A 22,381-nucleotide genomic window follows, 5' to 3' on the forward strand; every position below is an offset into this window, starting at 1 on the left:
CAGAAACCTGATTGGAGAGATTCAAACATGGAGTTGCGGGAAAGATGGGCACGGATTTGGGAGGCGACAACACGTTTAAGGACTTTGGAGAGGAAAGGGAGGTTGGCGATGGGGCGTTAGTTTGCAAGGACAGAGGGGTCAAGAGTTGTTTTTTTTGAGGAGAGGGGTGATGATGGCAGATTTGAGGGAGAGGGGGACAGTTCCTGAGGAGAGAGAACCGTTAACAATGTCAGCTAACATGGGAGCCAGAAAAGGAAGTTTCAATAGCACTTCAATAACACACCAGATGCGAAACAACAAAGTCAGCTTCTCAAGCAGGCCAACATATTGTGGGAAACCACTTTTATCGTTCACTATCGTTACACTATGGTTATCACTGTTTATATCGTTACACTATGGTTATCACTGTTTACACTGTTGTATCACTACACAAGGTCACCTCTTGTCACGCTGTTATACCTGGGCTGACCACAGCTGACTCCGCCCTTGGCTCCGCCTGCTTGCCCAGGTATAAAGGTGGTCGACTGGCTGGTATTCCTCCTTGTTGGACCCGATCACCCACGAGGGTGGGCTCTGTTATTTAGCCAATAAAAACCTATAGTTACTATCTTAACTCGTCGCTTTTCATTGGATGAATTGATAGGTATATCAATTTTATTGGCTAAATTTTGAAATGAGTGGATCGGAGCAGCCAAACGACCAGCCAAACGGCCAGCTACAACAGCCACAGCAGCCGGCCTGGCTGCGAGCCCTCCGACCGCCGTACCTGGATCTAAACCCACAGGCAGCGAACTCAGCCCTCGACTTCGAACACTGGCTGAGCTGTTTCGAATCCTACCTGGGAGAATCCGGCGTGCCTCCGGGATCCAAACTAAGAGTTCTGACCGCCCAGGTGAGCCCTAAAGTATTTGCATCCATCCGGGACCTTGCTACATACGAGGACGCCCTCAACCTGCTGAAAGAGCAGTACCGGAGCCCGGTAAATTCTATGTATGCCAGACATCTCCTAAGATCCCGCTCGCAACAGCCAGGAGAGTCTGTAGATGAATTTTTACGGGCGCTACAAACACTCGGCAGGGACTGTGACTTTAAAGCTGTAACGGCTGCAGAAAATACTGAAGGGAATATCCGCGATGCCTTCGTGAAAGGCCTTCGGTCCGACTACTCACGGCAAAGACTGCTCGAATCAAAGGACCTCGACCTGAATACAACTGCAGCCCTCGCTCGCTCTCTGGAAGTGGCCCATCGGGACCTCGAGGCGTACTCCAGGTACTGTGCTGCGCGACCCTGGGACTCGGGCCCGACCCCGGCCGCAATACCCCTCGCACCGCCGCCTCCGGGACCTACCTCAGCGTCGGCGTCCCAGAACCGATCGGGACCGCCACCCCCGGTACCGGCTGCGACATCGGAGCCCCGCGATTGGGCCGCCGGCTGCTTCTTCTGTGGCCAGGCGAAACACCCGAGGATGCGCTGCCCTGCAAGAAACGCGACTTGCTCCGACTGCCATAAGAAAGGCCACTTCGCGAAGGCCTGCATGGGGAGAGCCACAGACGCCAGCAGTGCCTCATGCGAGTTGTGGGGGCGGCCATCTTTCATCAAGGCCACAGATGCCAGTATCCCCTCGTGTGAGTCGTGGGGGCGGCCATCTTTGATCAAGGCCACCGACGCCAGCAGTGCCTCATGTGAGTTGTGGGGGCAGCCATCTTCTCCGCCATTTTATTCAACGTCGTGGGCGCCGCCATTTTGTCCACCACACTCGACCGCCACCTTGTCTCCAGACCCGACCACCGCCTCACCCGCAGACTACAGCAGCTCGCTCAGCCATACACTAGCCTCCGTCACACTGGACCAAGCTCGCCCGCATTACCTGTCCAAGTCCATGATGGACATCAAAGTAAACGGCCACGCCACGACCTGCCTGTTCGACAGCGGAAGCACGGAGAGTTTCATCCATCCAGACACGGTGAGCCACTACTCCCTCACTGTCCGGCCAACGCGCAACCGGATCTCGATGGCGTCGAGGTCCCATTCTACAGACATCAGCGGCTACTGTGTTGTGACCCTGTCGGTTAGGGGCACGGAGTATAAAAATTTTAAACTCCTCGTCCTGCCCCAGCTCTGCGCTGCCGTCCTACTAGGGCTGGACTTCCAATCCCACCTTCAAAGTGTCACTTTGGCATACGGTGGACCCCTCCCCCCACTCACAGTCGACAACCAGCTGCCTTTAAACCGCCCACCGCGTACCACCTGCGGCCTATCCAGCCTCAAGGTCCCGCCCCCCTCCCTGTTCGCTAACCTCACCCGCGACTGTAAACCCGTCGCCACCAAGAGCAGGCGGTACAGCGCTAGGGACAGAGCTTTTATTAGCTCTGAGGTGCAGCGTCTCCTGAAGGAGGGCATCATCGAGAGGAGCAACAGCCCCTGGCGTGCCCAGGTCGTAGTCGTTAAGACCGGCAATAAAAACCGCCTGGTCATCGACTACAGCCAAACCATAAACCGGTACACCCAGCTGGACGCATACCCCCTTCCCCGCATATCTGATATGGTCAATCAGATTGCACAGTACCGGGTATTCTCTACCATCGACCTTAAGTCGGCCTATCACCAACTCCCTATCCGCCCTGAGGACCGCCAGTATACCGCCTTCGAGGCGAATGGCCGCCTCTACCACTTCCTTAGGGTTCCCTTCGGCGTCACCAACGGGGTTTCGGTCTTCCAAAGGGAGATGGACCGGATGGTTGACCAGAACGGGCTGCAGGCCACGTTCCCTTATCTAGATAACGTCACCATCTGCGGCCGCGACCAGCAGGACCACGATGTTAATCTGGAGAAATTCCTCCGTACGGCCGAACGGCTGAACCTCACTTACAATAAGGAGAAATGTGTGTTTAACACCTCGCGTCTTGCCATCCTCGGCTGCGTAGTAGAGAACGGAGTCATCGGCCCCGACCCCGAAAGAATGCGCCCCTCATGGAGCTTCCCCTCCCCCACTGTCCAAAGGCGCTGAAGAGAACCCTGGGGCTCTTCGCCTACTATGCCCAATGGGTGCCGAATTATGCGGACAAAGCCAGACCCCTCATGAAGTCCACCTCCTTCCCCCTGACGGCAGAAGCGTGCGCAGCCTTCTCCCTCATAAAGGGAGACATTGCTAAGGCCACAATGCACGCGGTGGATGAGTCTATCCCTTTCCAAGTGGAGAGCGATGCATCCGACTTCGCCCTAGCTGCAACCCTTAACCAGGCGGGGAGACCTGTGGCCTTCTTCTCAAGGACCCTCCAGGGCCCTGAGATCCGACACTCTTCGGTCGAGAAGGAGGCCCAGGCGATCGTGGAGGCAGTACGACGCTGGAGGCATTACCTGGCAGGCAAACGATTTACCCTCCTCACCGACCAGCGTTCGGTCGCTTTTATGTTTAATAACAAGCTGAGGGGCAAAATCAAGAACAACAAGATCTTGAGGTGGAGAATCAAGCTCTCCACCTATGATTATGATATCTTGTACCGGCCTGGTAAACTGAACGAACCCCCAGATGCTCTATCACGAAGTATATGCGCCAACGCGCAAATTGATAGACTGCAGACCCTCCACAACGACCTCTGCCACCCCGGGGTCACCAGACTTTACCACTTCATTAAGGCCCGCAACCTGCCCTACTCCATCGAGGAGGTCAGGACCATGACCAGGAACTGCCAAACCTGTGCCGAATGCAAACCGCATTTCTTTAGGCCGGACAGAGCAAGCCTGATCAAGGCCACCCGCCCCTTCGAGCGCTTGAGCATCGATTTTAAGGGGCCCCTCCCGTCCTCTGACCGTAATGTGTACTTCCTCAACATCATTGATGAGTACTCCCGTTTCCCCTTTGCCTTCCCCTGCCCAGACATGACCAGTACCACGGTCATCAAATGCCTGAACGACCTCTTCGCCTTGTTCGGGTTCCCGAACTATATACATAGCGACCGGGGCTCATCCTTCATGAGCGAGGAACTTCGCCAGTTCCTACTAGTGAGAGGTATTGCTGCAAGCAGGACCACCAGCTACAACCCCCGAGGGAACGGCCAGGTGGAAAGAGAGAACGCGACTGTCTGGAAGGCCGTTCTCTTAGCCTTAAAGTCTAAGGGCCTCCCAACCTCTCGCTGGCAGGAAGTCCTCCCGGCAGCGCTGCATTCCATCCGGTCACTGCTTTGCACGGCCATTAACGCCACCCCCCATGAACGAATGTTTGTTTTCCCCAGGAAGTCGACTACGGGAACCTCGCTACCAACATGGCTGACTTCTCCGGGGCCCGTCTTGCTGCGAAAGCACGTGAGGGCCCATAAAACGGACCCCCTGGTCGAGAGGGTGGACCTCCTGCACGCCAACCCCCAGTACGCCTATGTGGCATACCCAGACGGGCGGGAGGACACAGTCTCCTTACGAGACCTTGCACCCTTGGGCACACCTGAGACACCACCGTTACCCCCCACCACCCCCCCAAATCCAGCCCAGGTAGACAGCATGCCGGAACCCCACGAGCCTTCGCCGACCACGCAGACACCAGCATTAACATCGGATATTGCACCACCGCCGCTGCTGCTGTGCCGATCAGAAAGACTTACGAGGCCTCCGGACAGACTGACATACCCGAACTGGTAGTACACTTCACCCCGCTGGACTCAAATTTAAACAAGGGGTGAATGTGGTAAACCACTTTTATCGTTCACTATCGTTACACTATGGTTATCACTGTTTATATCGTTACACTATGGTTATCACTGTTTACACTGTTGTATCACTACACAAGGTCACCTCTTGTCACGCTGTTATACCTGGGCTGACCACAGCTGACTCCGCCCTTGGCTCCGCCTGCTTGCCCAGGTATAAAGGTGGTCGACTGGCTGGTATTCCTCCTTGTTGGACCCGATCACCCACGAGGGTGGGCTCTGTTATTTAGCCAATAAAAACCTATAGTTACTATCTTAACTCGTCGCTTTTCATTGGATGAATTGATAGGTATATCACATATTCAATGTTATTTAAAGCCTGATAACAATCAACAGCCATTGCTGTCAATATGTGCTGACTGTTGAGAGAATTGATCCATTTCTGGCACAGTAGTAAAAGGGGCACCAAAGATGTCACACTTTCAGTAAGGAATGCTCCCTATTTCAAGATCAGCTCTTTTACTTTGATTAGTATATATCAATTGCTGTCACCTTGTGTTACCAACTTCACAAAAAGAAAATTTATAAGAAATGAAGGTCCCAGTTTTATACTTTACTGAAAGAGTAGTGAAAGGCAAAAACAGGTGTTATATAAGTTCAATTATAATTGTTCTCAGGTACAAATGCGTAATTTTTCCTGTTAGGCACAGTTCACCAGAAGCGAGTATGCAGATTGAGTGCTAATGAATTATAAATATGTGAAATTGCAGTTGTTGCCATTCTTTCTTTCCAGTTAGAACTGTCAGGAGCAGTATAAGGAAGAAGGGCGTTTTCTCCTGATTTTCTGAGTTAAGGAAAAACCTCAAAATGCAACAACAAATTTGACACTGTGGGATGGGCTTCCCTTCACCCATTGGAAATGCCGCAGGATTTCCATCCACCCGCGTGTTGCTGCTGGAAGCATTTTCCTGGGGAGATCCTCATTTGGTATGTAGGACGGATTTTCAGTGCTTACCACCATTGGGAGAGAGAGAAATACATTTTTTTGCTACAGCATTTAAAAGAATGGAGCTCCTTAAAGGGCCAGAAGAACTTGTACATTGAGGAAGACACAGAGAGAAAGAAAGAGCCAACATCAAGTCTGAAATGACAGAAGGAGGAACAGAACTGTCACCATCAGCTGGGTGGGACTGCACTCGCCTGGTTCCATTCTTATCTATCTAATCGTAGCCAGAGAATCACCTGCAATGCCTTCTCTTCCCGCTCCCGCATCGTTACCCCTGGTGTCCCCCAAGGACCTATCCTTGGCACCCTCCTATTTCTCATCTACATGCTGCCACATGGCGACGTGATTCCTGAAGCTTCTGTTGACAGAGCTAAGGACTAGGAGAGACTGGCTGGTTGGCAGGAAGACCCGAATGAGGGTGGTACCTGTATTATGGAGGGGGGTGACTCAGGCAGTCAGTGCCAGCTCGCCCACCCCACGAACAGCATCATATTGTCAGAAACAGTTTACTGACCTCACAAATTGGCCAAGGTAAGTGAAGTCATGAGTACCCATGCACATCCTGAAAGAATACTGGAAGCATGATTCATGTCTATACCTACCATGCCCTTGCTGTGTGAATGAAGATTCATAAGGCACCGCACCCTCCACCCTACCGCCCAACCATCACACTCGGCTCCCACCCGTCACCTGTGTCTGAGACCAAAGGCAGTAGATAGACAGCACCTGAAAACGTTGTCAGCATGGAATGCCTGCAGTACCCTGAGTGAAAATATATGTTGCATCAATCAGGTGCCTTACATAATGTGTGTTCTCCTTGCAAATAAAAGATTGCCCATAAAAAGTGGCAGAGAAATGCCACGGGGGAAGAACAACTATAACCAGACCACTTAGTGTACAAGAATAGGAAACTTTAAAACTCCTCAGCAGAGGTGGTCAGGATGGGGAATTTGTAGGAAAACTGCCAAGAGCAGTTTGGTAATGGATGTAATCATCTACCATACAGTGAGTTGTTACAGTCGCCAGTCATTCACCTAAATTGTAAGGCCACTTATCATATCTCAGCTATTTTTTCTAAGTCCACCTTCGTATAAGTATTACCTTTGTAATCCTCTCAGTGCTATGCTTATAGATGACCATTCTGAGCAGCAGCCTGACCCTCCAGTGTGGACTCTCCAAAGCCGCCATGACACTTTACTTACCCGAGCAGTAGCCCAGATTCACCCAACTGGGAGGATATAGCCTAGAAAGACAGAGGATAACACAGGATAAGCTTGCAGGGAACATAAAAACTGACTGTAAAAGCCTCTATAGATATGTAAAGAGAAAAAGATTGGTGAAGTCAAGCGTAGGTCCCTTGCAGTCAGAATCAGGGGAATTTATAATGGGGAACAAAGAAATGGCTGACCAATTAAATACATACTTTGGTTCTGTCTTCACAAAGGAGGACACAAATAACCTCCCAGAGATGTCGGGGAACATAGGGCTAAAAATTTGGTGGCGCCGCGTTTGGGGCGCCAAGCTCGCCTGGGTGCCGGAATTTGCGCTCCGGCCAGAGCCGCTTGCGCCCTCCCGATATTCAGTGGGAGCACCCCAAGAGGGACTCGGGGCGCTGCTCGAGGCTCCCCGCATCCCGCTTGGGGTGCTCAAACTAAATATCGCCGCGCTACGTGCCACGGCGCCACATGCTGTGGCACGGCGCGCTGCTGTACTGCAGGCCTTCCTCCCCTTCTTAAGGGGGAGGGGACTGCACCAGCGCGATCACCGATCGCGAGTGCCAGCAAAAGAGCCCGACACCGAGGAGAACTGCCGGGCTTTTGGGACACAGCCGGCACTGCCCGGGGGGTGGATCAGGAGGCCGGGGAGGGCGGCGCGAGGAGGTGCTGGCAGGCGGCCACCGGAAAAAATGGCCGCCCCGCACCTCCACCTTAATTTGCGCCACTACCACCACAGGTAGGCCCTGTGAACCGGTCGCGATTTGCGACCAGCGTTACAGAGGCGGGCGCGACCAAATATCGCGACCGGGGCGGGAGCGGGGTGCTGCGCACACCAATGACGTCATCGGTGGCGGCACAGCGCTACAAGCTAACGCCGCCATTAGCGCCCCGCTAAATATCACGGAAGGCGTGGCCAGTGGCGCTAAAGCCACTGAGTGCCCTCTTTGGGCGCTAACTGGTGGCGCAGCCCACTGAATTTCTAGGCCATAGGGTCTAATGAGAGGGAGAAACTGAATGAAATCAATATTTGTAGAGAAATGGTGTTAAGAAAATTGACGGGATTGAAGGCCGGTAAATCCCCAGGGCCTGATAATTTACATGCTAGGGTACTTAAGGAAGTGGCCCTAGAAATAGTAAATGCATTGCTGGTCATTTTTCAAAAGATGACTCTGGCACAGTTCCCATGGATTGGAGGGTAGCTAATGTAACCCCACTATTTAGAAAAGGTGGTAGAGAGAAAATGGGGAATTATAGGCTGGTAGCCTGACATCGGTAGTGGGGAAAATGCTAGAGTCCATTATAAAAGATGTAATAGCAGAGCACATGGAAAACAGTGACAGGATCGGACAAAGTCAACATGGATTTACAAAAGGTAAATCGTGCTTGGCTAATCTACTGGAATTTTTTGAGGATGTAACTGGTAGAATAGATAAGGGAGAACCGGTGGATGTGGTGTATTTGGACTTTCAGAAGGCTTTCGATAAGGTCCCACATAAGAGATTAGTGTGTAAAGTTAAAGCACATGGGATTGGGGGTAAGGTACTGACTTGGATAGAGAACTGGTTGGCAGACAGGAAGCAAAGAGTTGGAATAAACGGGTCTTTTTCTGAGTGGCAGGCAGTGACTAGTGGGGTACTGCAGGGATTGGGGTTAACCACCTCCCCTTGACATTCAATGGGAAAACCATTGTCTAGTCCGCCAGCATCAACATCCTGGCGGGCACTATTGACCAGAAACTCAACTGGAGCAGCCACATAAATACTGTGGCTACTAGAGCAGACCAGAAGCTGGGTATTCTGCAGTGAGTGACTCACCTCCTGACTCCCCAAAGAATCTCTACTAAAAGGCACAAGTCAGAAGTGTGATGGAAAACTCTCCATTTGCCTGGATGGGTGCAGCTCCAACAGCACTCAAGAAGCTCGACACCATCCAGGACAAAGCAGTGCACATGATCTCCACCCCATCTACTGGGTTAAACATCCACTCCTTCTGCCATCGACGTACCGTGGCTGCTGTGTGTACCATCTACAGGATGCACTGCAGCAACTCGCCAAGGCTTCTTCCACAGCACCTCCCAAACTCGCGACCTCTACCACCTAGAAGGACAAGGGCAGAAGGCGCATGGGAACACCATCACCTCCAAGCTCCCCTCCAAGTCACATGCCATACTGACTTGGAAATATATCAGCGCTCTTTCATCGTCGCTGGGTCAAAATCCTGGGACTCCCTCCCTAACAGCAATATGGGAGTGCCTTCACCACACGGACTGCAGCGGTTCAAGAAGGTGGCTCATCACCACCTTCTCAAGGGAAATTAGGGATGGGGAATAAATGCTGGCCTTGCCAGTGATGCCCACATCCCATGAATAAATAAATAAAATAAAAAATCACTACAAATGATGGACAGAGGAAATCTTCTCCCTTGTTAATACAGTGAAGAGTATACGCTGCAAATAACATGGCTCGGAAGTGCTTGATATGGGCTGAAAAAAGAAGAGGATTAACTACTGGATGAAGAAAGCTGCAAAACATACTATTCTCAAACACTACCATCTCCCAACTGAATCAATGCCAAAAATGCACCCTCCCCAAGAAGAAATGCTATTAACGCTTGTGCACTATTGGAATTTGTTGCAGTATCTTCGGAAGATTCACTGATTTTGTAGCAGTTGATGAGAAGTATGAGGGAAGCACACTATATTTAGACACTGCCTTTACATGTCAGTGTGTCTGGAGAACAATCTTTTCACATTTCACAGTTACTAATTGGTGTAAAACACTTTAAGGAAATACATGCACCACGATGAGCTGAATTAAAAATAATTAAGGGGGGTTAAGAGGAAGGAATGGGGAAAGATTCCTGTCCACTTCAGGGAAGTAATTCAGACTCTCAGGCCTGGATTTTCCTTCCAAAATGTACCCATTTTTGGACAGTCTCGTGGCAGTAAGTGAAGTGAAGTAGGGCAAAGTGGCATTCTGCATCAAACCTGTGCCAATGAAAGCCACCTTTTTAAAATGTATTCTGGAGATGTGGCCATTGCTGGCAAGGCCCGCATTTATTGCCCATCCCTAGTTGCCCTTGAAAAGGTGATGGTGGCTATTCTTCTTGAATCGCTGCGGTCAATGTGATGAAGATGCTCCCTCAATGCTGGGAGTTCCAGGATTTTCACCTCATGACAATGAAGGAACATTGATGTATGTGCAAGTCAGGATGATGTGTTACTTGATGGGGAACTTTGAGGTAATGGTATCCCCATGCATCTGCTGCCCTTGACCTTCTAGGTGGTAGAGGTCGTGGGTTTGGGAGGTGCTGTGGAAGAAGCCTTGGTGAGTTGCTGCAGTTCATCTTGTACATGTTGCGCTGGTGGTGGAGGGAGTGAATATTTAAGGTGGTGGATGGGGTGCCAATCAAGCAGGCTACATTGTCCTGGATGGTGTCGAGCTTCTTGTTTGTTGTTGGAGCTGCACTCATCAGGCAAGTGGAGAGTATTCCATTACACTCCTGACTTATGCCTTGTAGATGGTGGAAAGGCTTTGGGGAGTCAGGATTTGAGTCAAAATACCCAGCCTTTCACCTGTTCTTGTAGCCACAGTATTTATGTGGCTGGTCCAGTTAAGTTTCTGGCCAATGGTGACCCCCCCGAATGTTGATGGTGGGGGACCCGGCGATGGTAATGCTGTTGAATGTCAAGGGGAGGTGGTTAGACTCTCGCTTGTTGCAGATGGTCATTGCCTGGCACTTCTGTGGTGCGAATGTTACCTGACACTTATCAGTCAAAGCCTTGGGGGGAAAAATTGGGTGAGTAGCGCCACCTGTTAGCGCCTAAACAGGCAGTCAGTGGCTGTAGCGCCACTGGCTGCGTCTCCCACGATATTCAGCAGGGGCGCTAATGGTGGCATTAGCCTTTTGTGCTGCGCCGCCACCGATGACGTCATCGGTGTGCGCAGCGCCCCATTCGCGCCCCGATCACGATATTTGGTAGCGAACGCCGCTGTAGCGCCGTTCGCTACCCATGTCCGGTTCACAGGGCCTTGCTGCGCCGGCAGAGGCGCAAGTTAAGGTGGAGGTGCGGGGCGGCCGCTTTTTCGGCGGCCGCCTGCCAGCACCTCCGTCCCCGGCCTCCTGGTCCCCCCCCCCGCGGCATTGCCGGCTGTTTCCCGAGAGCCCGGCACTTCTCCTTGGTGCCGGGCTCTTTTGCCGGCACTCGCGATCGGGGCTCGCGCTGTTGCAGGCCCCTCCCCCTTAACAGTGGGAGGAAGACCTGCAGTACCGCAGCGTGCCGTGCCGCAGCGTGTGGCGCTGCGGCACGTAGCGCTGCGAAATTCACTTTCAGCGCCCTAAGAGGGACGCGGAGCGCCTTAAGCCGCGCCCCGTCTCCCTCTAGGGGCACTTCAACTGAATTTGCAGTGATCGCTAATGCGGCGATCGCGGCGCAAATTCCAGCGCCCAGGCGAACTTTGCGCCGCTTGGGCGCCTCAGGCCAATTTCTAGGCCTTTATGTTTTACAGTTCTTTCTGAATGCGGACATGGACTGCTTCATTATCTGAGGAGTTGTGAATGGAACTGAACACTGTGCAATCATCAGCAAACATCCCCACTTCTGAGCTTATGATGGAGGGAAGTTCATTGATGAAGCAGCTGAAGATGTTTGGGCCTAGGGCACTGCCCTGAGGAATTCCTGCAGCGATGGTAAATATGTTTTCTGTATTCAGAGGAGCCCTTCGCCCAATGTGGCTTTCCCTCATACTCCAGAGTGCATCAGTCTAGCAGGATGAATTATATGTCTCCGACACCAGCCAGCTTTGTGTGCTCCGCATGACAGGTTAAAAGTTCTGCTGGGCCGCTTCTTGGTGCTATTATGTCCGTGAATGATTGAGACACGGACAGCAGGAGTTGAACAAAACACGTCTTTACTGATGGAAGTCAATAGTGAAACTGAAAACAACAGAGGCTCACTAGTGCCTTTTATACAGGGGTGGTCACTGCCGGTACTGCAGTCTGAGACCAGTTATTCTCTTAAAGGTACATACACAACAATTCCTCCCCTTTTAGATGAACAGTACATAACATTCATTTAACAACTAAATGATAACTAATTACAATCACAATTATGGTTGCTAGATACATTGGTTAAGTTTAAGCAATTATAAGTTCAGTCTTTGAGGAGGCTTCCTGATTCTGTCTGGATAACGCCTCTTTGGGGTATCAGGTTCTTCTGGCAATGTTGAGTCGGGATCAATGTCGTTGTTTGGTTCATCTGCTTCCAATATTACCGGTTCTGCGGTAGCTGCAATTGGAACGTCGATTTCATTACCAGGTGTATCAGATCGTGGTGTGGAGTTGACGTTTTCCAGTGACTCTAGAATCTGGTCAGCATGGCGTCTTACAATGCTCTCCCCAATGTCCACGGTATACATGAGAGGTCCTTGTCGTGTACAAATCGTTCCTGGCTGCCATTTCTCAGTGCGGTAGTCCCGGGCCAAAACTGGTTGACCTATCTTAAAACTCCTGGTCGGCCTTTCATTCATATTCTGAAACTGCCTGTTCTCCACATCTCTTCGGACGTTTGGCTTAACCAAATCCAAGCGGCATCGTAGTCTTCGATTGAAGAACATCATGGCTGGAGTTTGGTTGGTAACCGCATGTGTCGCATTCCGGTAGGCAAACAAGAAGTTGTCCACCTTGTGTTGTAGGGGTATATCTTCATTACACATTGCCTTGATAGCTTTCTTGAATGTTTGGACAAACCTCTCGGCCAATCCATTAGTGGCTGGATGATATGGGGCAGATGTGTAATGCTTAACACCATTGTTCTTTAAGAACCTCCGGAACTCTTCAGACACAAACTGTGGTCCATTGTCAGAGCAAATCTGTTCAGGCAGCCCATTCCTGGCGAATATGGTTCGTAAAACTGTGATTGTTTTTTTCCGTGGTGGTTGAGGACATTTTTATTACCTCTGGCCACTTTGAATGTGCATCCACCGCAATTAAAAACATCGAGTCCATGAAGGGACCAGCAAAATCAATGTGCACCCTTTGCCATGGAGATGAGGGCCACTCCCATGGATGCAGAGGAGCTTGTGGTGGGGCGTTTTGGACCTTCTGGCATCCTGCACAGCTCTTGGTCATCTCTTTGATTTCTCTATCGATTCCCGGCCACCACACAAACGCTCTGGCTAAATTCTTCATTTTTACCCCACCCAGATGACCCTCATGAAGCTCATTGAGCACTCTATCCGTCAACTTAGATGGAATTTGTGGTGTATGTAACCTGTACCACCTTAAGAGACTACCTTAAGAGATGGACTACTTTCTCTTGGCTACTGTATATTGTAGTACCGGTGGTGACCACACCGGTATATAAACTCTGTGTAGTAATTTGCTAAGCAGTTCAGCCCTGACCTTCGATTAGTAAAGACCTGTTTAAGTTATTCTTGTTGTCTGTGTCCAGTGATTTAGAATAAGCATATCTGGGACACTCAGACTCAACAGTGGCGACGAGTCCGATCTTACCCTGCGGCAGTTTTGCATCCAAGGCAGCTTCGTCCTCAGAACGGGCGTCGAGAAGAGGCAGCCGCCCTCATCAGCCTGCTGAGCACCGCATCGCACGGGAGGCATCGAGAACCCGGGTTGAAATTACTGACCACGAAGTCCTCCATCAGCGACAGGCAGTGATCATCCTTCTACCACGGTGGTGGGTAAGCCGATCTAGCGACACGGGCAGAAAGTCGGCCGCGTTGTCAGTGGAGAATGGGAGGGAAACCGGAGGAAAAAGGGCGGAGAACTCGACCGCAGCCGGTGTAAAGGGCCGGGCTGCAATCGGGGCCGAGAGGCGCAGCGACAAGGTCAGCGTTAATGCCACGAGAACCGCGGAGAACTCGACCGCAGCCGGTGTAAAGGGCCGGGCTGCAATCGGGGTTGAGAGGCGCAGCAACAAAGGAAGCGTTAATGCCCACGAGAACCGCGGGGGGGGGGGGAACAAAAGCAGCGTCGGGGAAATTAAGAACCGCTGGGAGGCGAGAACGGCAACAGCGCGGTAATCGCCATTGTAGCCAGCGGGGGAAGAAGACCAGCGCGGGAAGCTGCCATTGTAGTCGGCGGGGGAAGAAGACAAGCGCGGGAAAAGCCGCCAAGCGCGGGAAGCCGCCATTTTAGTAGGCGGGGGAAGAAGACAAGCGCGGGAAGCCGCCATTTTGGGAAAATAAAATATTTAAAGAAACTCTCAAGGATGCCTAAACACGGTAACATCACTGCTTTTGATAGCAATGTTGAAGATTGGGCCACGTATGTAGAACGCATTGGAGTTTATTGTACAGCAAATGAGGTACCAGATGATAAGAAAGCAATAACCTTATTAAACTCAATGGGTGCGAAGACGTACGGGTTATTGAGGCACCTTGTAACACCAGATAAACCGGCGGATCAGACTTTCGCGAATATTGTTACTATCCTGCAAGAACATTTAAACCCCACGCCGCTGCTGATAGCGGAACGATTTAAATTTTACAGAAGAACGCAGCTGAAAGAGGAAAGCAACGCTGAATTCTTAATTGAACTGCGCAAGCTATCAAAGTACTGTCAGTTTGGGACAGGACTAGCAGACGCTCTGAGAGATAAATTCGTGTGTGGATTACTAAAAGAAGGAACTCAAAAGCGACTGCTAGAGGAAAAGGACCTTACGCTTGATAAAGCTGTCACCATTGCAGCATCGCACGAGGCCGCAGCAAGAGGCACCGGGGAAATGCAGCTAAGGTCATCGGAACTCAGCACCAATCGAATGGCATTGGGTGCAGTAAAGTGTTATCATTGCGGAAGGACAACGCACGATCAGAACCAGTGCTGGTTCAAAAATCAGGAATGCAGAAAATGTGGCAGGCTAGGTCACATAGCTAAAGTATGCCGGTCAGGAAAGAAGACCAGCAACAAAAAGTCACCGCAGGAAAAGTGCAAAAAGGTACACAAGGTGACAGAGAACAGTTCGGATGAACAGAAGACGGATTCAGACTCCAGCAATAAGGAACTGGGTTGTCTAAGAATACATAATGTGGGTAACACAGCAGACCACCAAACTATCTGGGTCACACTTCAGATAGCAGGAGTCCAAGTGAAGATGGAATTGGACACTGGATCGGCATTGACGGTCATGAATAAGCAAGATTACAAAAGGTTATTTCCACACATTCCCCTAAGGGATACGGAGATTGTATTGAAAACATACACGGGGCAAAGAGTATACCCCATCGGAAAGATAAAGGTAAAGGTGGTCCACAAGGGTAAAGAAAGCCGAGGAATGGACTTATATGTGTTACCTGAGGGAGGTCCACCACTACTGGGACGGGAATGGATCAGGAGAATAAATATGGACTGGCATTCCTTAAAAGCCCTAACTGTAGATTCCGGTAAAAAGAACGATGTCAAACCTAAATGACTATCCAGAATATTGGACGATGCTAAAGAGGTGTTCCAGCAGGGACTGGGAACACTGAAAGGAATTACGGCAAACATCAAGGTTGAAGAACATGCAAACCCGAAATTTTTCAAAGCTAGACCGGTATCTTATGCGATACGACCTGCTGTGGAAGCTGAGCTGGAGGGGCTAGAACGTTCCGGAGTACTGTCAAAGGTGGACTGGAGTGAATGGGCTACGCCCATTGTTCCCGTCATGAAGCGTTCATTGAGTAACAAGCCGGGGGAACCGGGGAAGGTTCGCATCTGTGGCGATTTCAAGATCACTGTTAATCCGGTGCTTCACACGGTGCAATATCCGCTTCCACGGATTGAGGATATCTTCGCTTCGTTGTCTGGCGGGAAATACTTCACCAAGATAGACCTGGCGCAGGCGTTTTTACAGATGGAAGTTGATGAAGCGTCACGCTAGTATCTCACGATCAACACGCATAAAGGCTTATATCGGTATAATAGACTGGTTTTTGGAGTGGCATCGGCTCCAGCGATTTGGCAAAGGGCCATGGAGCAGGTATTACAGGGAATTCCAGGCACACAATGCTACCTGGACAAAATTCTGATTACAGGAGATGATGATGAGGCACACCTTACAAATTTGGAACAGGTGCTCACCAGATTGAAAGAATATGGACTTCGAGTTAATCGCCAGAAATGTGAGTTCTTTCAGAAGCAAATCTCGTACTGTGGTCACGTCATTGGCCAGGAGGGGCTTCACAAGTCACCTGACAAGATCGAAGCTGTTGTGAAGGCTCCCGCTCCGGAAAATGTATCCCAGTTGAGGTCGTTCCTAGGGTTGATTAACTATTACCATAAGTTTCTGCCAAATTTATCCACGGTGCTACACCCGCTGAACGCTCTTTTGCAGAAGGGAGTGCCGTGGAAGTGGAGCGAGGACTGTAAGCGAGCCTTTCACAAAAGCAAGGCATTGATCACCTCTAAGGAAGTGTTGGCTCACTTTAACCCAACGCTGCCTATTCGTTTAGCTTGTAATGCTTCTCCATATGGTATTGGGGCAGTGCTCTCACATAAGTTGCCAAATGGCTTGGAAAGACCAGTCGCGTTCGCATCCAGATCATTGACCTCCGCTGAGCGCAACTATGCTCAGATAGATAGGGAGGATCTCTGTGGTGTATGTAACCGTTCCACCTTTAAGAGAACTATTTTAAGAGATGCACTACTTTATCTTGGCTGCTGTATACTGTAATACCGGTGGTGACCACACCGGTATATAAGTGCTGTGTAATGATTTATTGGGCAGTTCAGCCTGACCTTCGACTAGTAAAGACCTGTTGAATTTATTCTTGTGGTCTGTGTGCAGTGATTCTTATTAACAATAACTAGAACACACAAACTTAACAGTGGCGATGATGACGATCTTACCCTGCGGCAGAGATATATCCAAGGCAGTTTAACGGGCGTCGAGAAGAGGCATCCGCCCTCATCATCCTGCTGAGAAAAGACTCGGGTCTGAAGAGCAAGGAAGAATCCTGACACGAAGCCTTCCATCAGCAACAGGCAGTGATCATCCCTTCTATCACGGTGGTGGGTAAGCCGATCAGCGACGAGCAGCAAGTCGGCCACGTTGGCTGTGAAGTAGGGGAGGGAAAAACGGAGGATATAAGGGCGGAGAACTCGACCATGGCCGGGGAAAAGAGCCGGACAGAAGTCGGGGCCAGAGGCGCTGAGACTGGGGCAGCGTAAGGCACGGGAGCCGCGGTGAATGCAAACGCAGCCGGTGTAAAAGACCGGGCTGCAAGCGGGCTGGGAGACGCAACAGCGTCGAGAGAGAGCTCGACTGTGACCGGGGAAAAAGGCCGGGCAGCTACCGAGGCCGCGAGGTGCAGGAGAAAATAAAAATAATTAAAAAAAAATTAAAAACCGCGGAGAACTCAGCCGCAGCCGGGGGAAAGGACCGGACTGCAAGAGGGGCTGGGACGCACGATTTGAGAACCGCTGGGGAGGGCGAACGCAGCAATACGGCAATCACCATTACGGCCAGCGGGGGAGAAAGGCAAACGCGGGAAGCCGCCATTTTCGTAGGCGGGGGAAGAAGACAAGCACAGGAAACCGCCATTTTGAAAAATAAAAAATAAATAAAAGAAAAATTTCTTTTTGTTTCTCAAGAAGATTGCGAGGATGCCTAAGCGTGGTAACATCAATGATTTCGATGCCGATGTTGAAGATTGGGCCACATATGTAGAACGTATAGAGATTTATTGTAAGGCAAATAAAATATCGGATGAAGATAAAGCACTAACCTTACTAAACTCAATGGGTGCGAAGACATACGGGCTATTGAAGCATCTTCTATCACCAGCTAAACCGGCGGATCAGGCTTTCACTAATATTGTTGCTGTCCTGAGAAATCATTTGAACCCCACACCACTGATGTTAGCGGAACGATTAAAATTTTATGCGAGAACGCAACTGAAAGAGGAAAGCAACGCGGAGTATTTAATTGAACTGCGTAAGCTAGCGAAATACTGTCAGTTTGGGGAAAGACTGACAGAGGCACTGAGAGACAAATTCGTGTGTGGATTGTCGAAAGAAGGAACACAAAAGCGGCTGCTTGAAGAGAATGATCTTACACTTGATAAGGCTGTCACTATTGCAGCATCGCACGAAGCCGCAGCGAGAGGCACTGCGGAAATGCAGCTGAAGGCAGCGGTACTCAGCGTAGATCAAATGGCTTTGGGTACAGCGAAATGTTATCGTTGTGGAAAGACAACACACGATCAGAACCAATGCTGGTTTAAAAATCAGGAATGTAGAAAATGTGGCAAGCTTGGTCACATAGCTAAAGTATGCCGGTCAGGAAAGAAGACCAGCAACAAAAAGTCGCCGCAGGAAAAGTGCAGAAAGGTACATAAGGTGGCTGAGAAGAGTTCGGATGAACAGAATTCGGATTCAGACTCCAACAGCAAGGAACTGGGTAGTCTGAGAATTCACAATGTGAGTAAGGAAGCTGACCTACAAACTATCTGGGTCACACTTCAGATAGCAGGAGTCCAAGTGAAGATGGAATTGGACACCGGATCGGCGTTGACGGTCATGAATAAGCAAGATTACAAAAGGTTATTCACACATATTCCCCTACGGGATACGGAGATAGTATTGCAGACATACACGGGGCAAAGAGTATACCCCATCGGAAAGATAAAAGTCAAGGTGGTACACAAGGGCAAAGAACACCAAGGAATGGACATATATGTACTACCTGAGGGAGGTCCACCACTTCTGGGACGGGAGTGGATCAGGAAAATAAATATGGACTGGCACTCCCTAAAAGCAATAACGGTAGATTCCGGAAAAAAAAAAGATGTCAAACCTGAACAATTGTCCAGAATATTGGATGAGGCTAAAGAGGTGTTCCAACAGGGACTGGGAACACTGAGAGGAATTACGGCAAAAATCAAGATTGCAGAACATGCAAACCCAAAATTTTTCAAAGCCAGACCGGTACCTTATGCGATACGGCCTGCTGTGGAAGCTGAGCTGGAAGGGCTAGAACGTTCAGGAGTACTGTCTAAGGTGGACTGGAGTGAGTGGGCCACGCCCATTGTTCCCGTCATGAAGCGTTCATCGAGTAACAAGCCAGGGGAACCGGGGAAGGCCCGCATCTGTGGAGACTTCAAGATCACGGTTAATCCGGTGCTTCACACGGTGCAATATCCACTTCCGCGGATTGAGGATATCTTTGCTTCATTGTCTGGCGGGAAACACTTCACCAAGATAGACCTGGCGCAAGCGTACTTACAGATGGAAGTTGAGGAAGAGTCGCGCCAGTATCTCACAATCAACACGCACAGAGGCTTGTATCGATATAATAGACTGGTTTTTGGAGTGGCTTCGGCTCCAGCAATTTGGCAGAGGGCCATGGAGCAGGTATTACAGGGAATTCCAAGCACTCAATGTTACTTGGACGATATCCTGATTACAGGAGATGACGATGAGGAACACCTTGCAAATTTGAAACTGGTGCTCACCAGATTGAAGGAATATGGACTTCGAGTTAATCGCCAGAAATGTGAGTTCTTTCAGAAACGGATCTCGTACTGTGGTCATGTCATTGACCAGGAGGGGCTGCACAAGTCACCTGACAAGATCGAAGCTGTTGTGAAGGCTCCCGCTCCGGAAAATGTATCCCAGTTGAGGTCGTTCCTAGGGTTGATTAACTATTACCATAAGTTTCTGCCAAATCTATCCACGGTGCTGCACCCGCTGAACGCTCTTTTGCAGAAAGAAGTACCATGGAAGTGGAGCGAGGACTGTAAGAAGGCCTTTCGCAAAAGCAAGGCATTGATCACCTCAGAGGAAGTGTTGGCTCACTTCAACCCAACGCTACCTATTCGTTTAGCTTGTGATGCTTCTCCTTATGGTATTGGAGCAGTACTCTCACACAAGTTGCCAAATGGCTTGGAAAGGCCAGTCGCATTTGCATCCAGATCATTGACCTCCGCTGAGCGCAACTATGCTCAGATGGATAGGGAGGCTCTCAGCCTTGTGATGGGAGTAAAGAAGTTTAATCATTACCTGCAGGGCCAGAAGTTTACACTGCTGACAGACCACCAGCCGTTGGTATCCATTTTTAACCCTAAGAAGGGTGTTTCGGTGATGACAGCACAGAGGCTCCAGAGATGGTCCCTTTTCCTAGGGGCACATCAATATCAGATAGAATTCAAAGGTACAAAGCAGCATGGTAATGCTGATGGGCTGTCGCGCCTGCCACTACCTACTGAGGAGGAGGCACCGACGGTTGACCCGGTGGAGTTATTTCACTCGACCATCATCGAATGTTTACCTGTCACCTGACACCATGACTAGGAATGACCCGACACTGTCCCGGGTCTACGAATTGACAGTAAAGGGTTGGCCAGCCCATGGTGATCCACTGTTACCGGCATTCTCAGCAAGACGAGAACAGCTGTCCATCTGTCAGGGAACATTGATGTATGGAACAAGGGTGATTATCCCTCCTAAGTTAAGAAAGAGAGTTCTAAAAGAACTACATGAAGGTCATCTGGGGGGAGTCAAGATGAAAAGCCTTGCTAGGGCTTATGTGTGGTGGCCGGGTATTGACCAACAGATAGAGGATCTGACGAAAAGCTGCTCAGGGTGCCAAAAAGTCCAAAATGCACCTCCAATTGCACCGCTGCATCCATGGGAATGGCCTTCAACCCCATGGCAACGTGTACATATTGACTTTGCTGGTCCATTCATGGACTCCATGTTTTTAATTGCGGTGGACGCACATTCTAAATGGCCAGAAGTGATTAAAATGACTACCACTACCTCAGAGAAGACGATTGCGGTGCTAAGAACGATATTTGCAAGAAATGGATTGCCAGAGCAAATATGTTCAGACAACGGACCACAGTTCGTGTCAGAGGAATTCCAGAAATTCCTGAAGAAGAATGGGGTGAAACATTATACCTCTGCCCCATATCATCCAGCTACGAATGGGCTGGCCGAGAGGTTTGTACAGACGTTCAAAAAGGCAATAAAGGCCATGAGCGAAGATCAGATTCCACTGCAACACAAGGTGGACAATTTCCTACTGGCATATCGAAACGCCACCCATGCAACAACAAACCAAAGTCCTGCCATGATGTTCTATAACAGGAGGTTGCGGTCCAGGTTGGACTTGTTAAAACCAAATGTGCGGAGGGAAGTCGAAAACAAACAGTTCCAGCATATCAATAACAAGCCCACTCGGAGTTTTGAAATAGGACAACCGGTGTTAGCCAGGGACTATAAAAATGAGAAATGGCAATCTGGAACAATTCGGGCCAGACAAGGACCCCTGATGTACACGGTAGATGTTGGTGAAAACGTATTGCGACGTCATGCTGACCAACTGGTGGGATCGAGAACAAGGGTCGAGCCCATGGTTACGACAGAGACAACCGTGGAGGAAGTTAGTGAACCTGAAGCATCTACCTCAGAAGTGAATATACCTGATGATGATGTCCTATCCATAGGGGATCAACTAGATGAGTCACCCCAGCAATGAGAACCAGAGACCCCTGAAAGGCGTTATCCGTCTCGGATCAGGAGGCCTCCTCAGAGACTGAATCTGTGAACTGTTTCTAGATGAAGTTGTATATATATGTTATTATGTTATGTTAAATGGGGAATATATACTGTTAAGCTAAAAAGGGAGGATTGTGGTGTATGTAACCATTCCACCTTTAAGAGAACTATTTTAAGAGATGCACTACTTTATCTTGGCTGCTCTATACTGTAATACCGGTGGTGACCACACCGGCATATAAGTGCTGTGTAATGATTTATTGGGCAGTTCAGCCTGACCTTCGACTAGTAAAGACCTGTTGAATTTATTCTTGTGGTCTGTGTGCAGTGATTCTTATTAACAATAACTAGAACACACAGACTTAACACTCTCAGCCTTGTGTGGGGAGTAAAAAAATTTAATCATTACCTGCAAGGGCAAAAGTTTACGCTGCTGACAGACCACCAGCCGTTGGTTTCCATTTTTAACCCTAAGAAGGGTGTTTCGGTGATGACAGCGCAGAGGCTCCAGAGATGGTCCCTTTTCCTAGGGGCACATCAATAACAGATCGAATTCAAAGGTACAAAGCAACATGGTAATGCTGATGGGCTGTCGCACCTGCCACTACCTACAGCGGAAGAGGCACCGACAGTTGACCCTGTTGAGTTATTTCACTCGGCCATCATCGAATGTTTACCAGTCACCAATGCAAGTATTGAGAGAGAAACCAGGAACGACCCGACACTGTCTCGGGTCTACGAATTGACAGTGAAGGGATGGCCAGCTCATGGTGAACCACTGTTACCGGCATTCTCAGCCAGACGAGAACAGCTGTCTGTCTGTCAAGGAACATTGATGTATGGAACAAGGGTGATTATTCCTCCTAAATTAAGGGAGAGAGTTCTAAAGGAACTGCATGAAGGTCATCTGGGGGGAGTCAAGATGAAAAGCCTTGCTAGGGCTTATGTGTGGTGGCCAGGTATCGACCAACAAATAGAGGATCTGACTAAAAGCTGCTCAGGGTGCCAAAGATTTCAAA

The sequence above is a fragment of the Somniosus microcephalus genome, chromosome 12 (genome assembly GCF_052327205.1).
Source record: "Somniosus microcephalus isolate GS21.2 chromosome 12, FLI_Smic_1.0, whole genome shotgun sequence".
Taxonomy (NCBI): domain Eukaryota; kingdom Metazoa; phylum Chordata; class Chondrichthyes; order Squaliformes; family Somniosidae; genus Somniosus; species Somniosus microcephalus.